The sequence below is a fragment of the Cyprinus carpio genome, chromosome B20 (assembly GCF_018340385.1).
Source record: "Cyprinus carpio isolate SPL01 chromosome B20, ASM1834038v1, whole genome shotgun sequence".
NCBI lineage: Eukaryota > Metazoa > Chordata > Actinopteri > Cypriniformes > Cyprinidae > Cyprinus > Cyprinus carpio.
In genome coordinates, this window is record NC_056616.1 from 23,845,762 (window position 1) to 23,849,279 (window position 3,518).

General features: G+C 38.2%; 1 pseudogene; it reads left to right on the forward strand.

Moving 5' to 3' along the window:
• The first annotated feature begins 1,240 nt into the window (after window positions 1-1,240).
• LOC122140964 lies at window positions 1,241-1,965 on the forward strand (annotated as a pseudogene).
• The last annotated feature ends 1,553 nt before the right edge of the window (window positions 1,966-3,518 follow it).

Sequence of the window (3,518 nt, forward strand, 5' to 3'; positions counted from 1 at the left end):
CTGAAAGGCGAATCCAGATCGCATTTCAGATTGTGTGCTCCTCCCTGCCCTCGCTACATCACGAGTGGGGATACACACAGTGCGCGGTCTGCCTGGGATCGAAGCAGGTTGATTCAGATCTTGATGGAGGCTGACTGCCTGCACTGTGTACGGCCAGTGCAGACGCTTCGATCCCGGAGGGCTCTCCTCGAGAGGGAGTCTTCGCCAACGTTCCTCGCGGTGCCTGCACTCCCTGGGTTCGCAGATAGATCTGCTGGAGGGAATGGAGATGGGTACGTCCCTATCTCCTACCTCACCCACCAGATCTGCCCGATCTCTGGATTCGGAAGCCCGACCTGCGGTCCTTCCCTCTGAGTAATGGCCGCGACGCACCGCCTTTCTTTCTCCGAGGAGATTGACACGGAGGGCGTCGATGAGCTTGCAGTTGCACAAACATCAGCTGCATAAACATCAGTTGCACAAGCATCAGTTTCACAAGCAATGGTTTATTGTCAGTCACAGCATTTAAGAGAAAATGGCTATATGAACAAAGTAAATATTGTATGATAAGTAAAGGTTAAATGAATGAGTGTTTTTCATTTAACTTGTTTAGCATTAAACGAGTTGGCAGCAGAAATCACACAACACAACAGAACAAAATGTTATCTTTTCATATTAAGTAAATGAAAAAACTTGATTAAACAAATTAAACTAATTTAAAGTTTCAAACAGGGCCCACTGGTACAACCTGCACTGAGACTGAATGCAATATAATAAAAATATTCATGTGGCGATTGCAATATTCATGAGGATTCATTTGTAAGTCTGTGAAGTTATTCATACATGATAATTTACATTTTATTTGTTGTATGTTTAAATGCTGTAAATACATTAGTGTTGTACAATTCAGCATCTATGCAATCATAAGTAAATTGTAATGCTGAGAACCACATTTTGCATGAAATACATGATAATCTCCCATTAGTGTATCTAATGCTTACTTATTTTTTTTTTTGTTTTAATCTCCAGAGATAATGTTGCTTTTTGTATCTATTTGTAACAGTGTCAGGAGTGGTGGAGGGTAGCTTCAAATATGAGGGTATTTATGGACAAAAACTCAGCTACTCTAAGTGAGATTTCAGGAGTTAAAACAGGCCGAGGGCATGTAATTATATATTCTATCTTTACTAAAACAAATGTTGCAAAAATTGCCAGCCTTTTTTAACAATGAGAAAATCTATCTCAGCATCTAGAACAGATGATGACTTCAAATAAGACTCAAACTGAGAATATGTTTCTCTGCTATCCACTCGGCCAAACTCCTATCAAAAACTGCATCGTCTTACTGTTGTTAAAGAAGAGTGGCAATGTATGCTTTTCTTTGTGCTGATGATCCTCACAACAGTTTTTGGGAACCTGCTGATCATCATCTCCATCTCTCAATTCAAACAGCTTCAGTCTCCAACTCATCTGATTGTTCGCTCTCTGGCTGCCAGTGACTGTCTGCTGGGCTCTTTGGTCATGCCGTACAGCATGGTGTGATCTGTTGAAGGCTGCTGGTATCTGGGAGAATTCTTGTGTAAAGTTCATTCTAGTTTAGACATGACCTTCTCTATGTCCTCTTTACTGCATTTAAGTTTGATATCTGTTGACAGGTACTGGGTCATTTGTGACCCTCTGAGGTACAAAATGAGGGTCACAAACAACACTGTGACTGTTTTTATTACCTTCATATGGCTGTTTTCATTTGTGTACAGTTTCTCTGTTGTATTTTCAGGGATAGGTGCAGTTGGATTAGAGATGCTTATATTGCAGAGTTATTGTGTGGGAAATTGTGTTGTGCTTTTTAACAAGGAGTGGGTATACAGTAATATGTCAGTTCTTGTATTCTTCCTTCTCAGGATGATCATGAGCTCTCTGTATGTAAAAATCTTCTATTTGCACAAGAAACATGCAAAAGTTATGTCAGAAAAAGAAGTGACCTGAGAGGGTTGAAAAGCCAAAAATGCTTCTGTTTGAAAACTGAAAGAGAAAAAAGACATGATGACTGACAGAAAACCAGTTATAAGATGAAAGAAGTTAAAAATTTATTAACACTTTAAAAGAAAGATATCACGTAGCCTACCTGTGTTGAGTGTGTGTTGACGTTCTTTGTAGTTGGATGAGTTTGGAGCTCCAAAAAAGCTCAATAATGAAAGAGTAGCTCTCTGTAATAATTTTTTAACAGTTACAGACGAAAATAAATTAAATTAAATAAAGAAAACTAAGCTCTTAAAAAGGGACCATTTAATCATCAGAAATGATTCTTTTAGGATATGAGTCCTAAATAAAGAGCACAATTTACACTATTTGCAGAGAACCTTTAATAATAATCACATCCTGATTGAGGCATTTAGTGTATTGTGTTCGCCAGTGCAAACTCCAATCTGTGTGTTTTTATGAAAATAGCATTAAAATTCACTGGAACTACCTGTTCTTTCGGCTGTTTGAACACACGAGGAGGTTCAGGTCTGTTCCTTCCAGTCAAGAACAGATTTGGATTACAGTGCACAAATAAATTTGATTACGTTTGTAATTATATTTGTACATATATACATATATAACAATGAAAAAACACAGATTCTAGGAGCAAGGAGGCATAGTTCAAATATATTTAGTTTTTTTTTTTTTTATTTTTGTGTGTAAGTCAAAGTATTCCTAAAATTAATTTTTAAGTATATTTCTGAGAAGTATATAAAGCCCATTTCTGAGAAGTACATAAAAAAGTAAACTAAAAGTATACTTTCCTATTTTTAGCGTTTAAAAAAAAAGAAGCATACTAATAGCATACTCTTGAATAAACAAATTTTTCATAAGGGTATATTTAGGACTTCTGCTGCATAATCTGAGTGGATGAGTAGATTCAGACCATTCAACCCCCCAAAGTTCTGGCTGCTGGTGATTTATGGGATATACAGGTGCATCCTAAGTCAAATTAGGAATGTTGTGGAAAAGTTCATTTCAGCAATTCGACTCAAATTCGTGAAGTTCGAGTATTAAATAAAATTCAGCAAGTACTACCAGACTGAAGTAGTTTACGCCTTTGGTTCTTTTAATTGTGATGATTTTTATTCACATTTAACAAAACAGAATATGGTGATACGCCAATCAGCTAATCAACTCAAAACACCTGCAAAGGTTTCCTGAGCCTTCAAAATGGTCATCAAAAGTTGGTTAAATGACTGGTGTTGGTGTGCTTGACTGGCCAGCAAACTCACCAGACCTGAACCCTTTAGAGAATCTATGGGATATTGTCAAGAGGAAAATTAGATTAGATTAGATTCTGTCACAGACACGCCAGGATCCAACCCCGTCCAATCACAGCGCACTCCCTCACCTGAGTACTGATCACACACACCTGCCCATGGTTAGGGTGAGAGGCATCCTTGATGTTTCTTGCCCTGTCCAGGCAGCGCTTGTGATAAATGTTCTCAATGGAAGTTAACTGGGTGCCGGTGATCCATTAAGCAGTTTTTACCACCCCCTGGATTGCTTTGTGC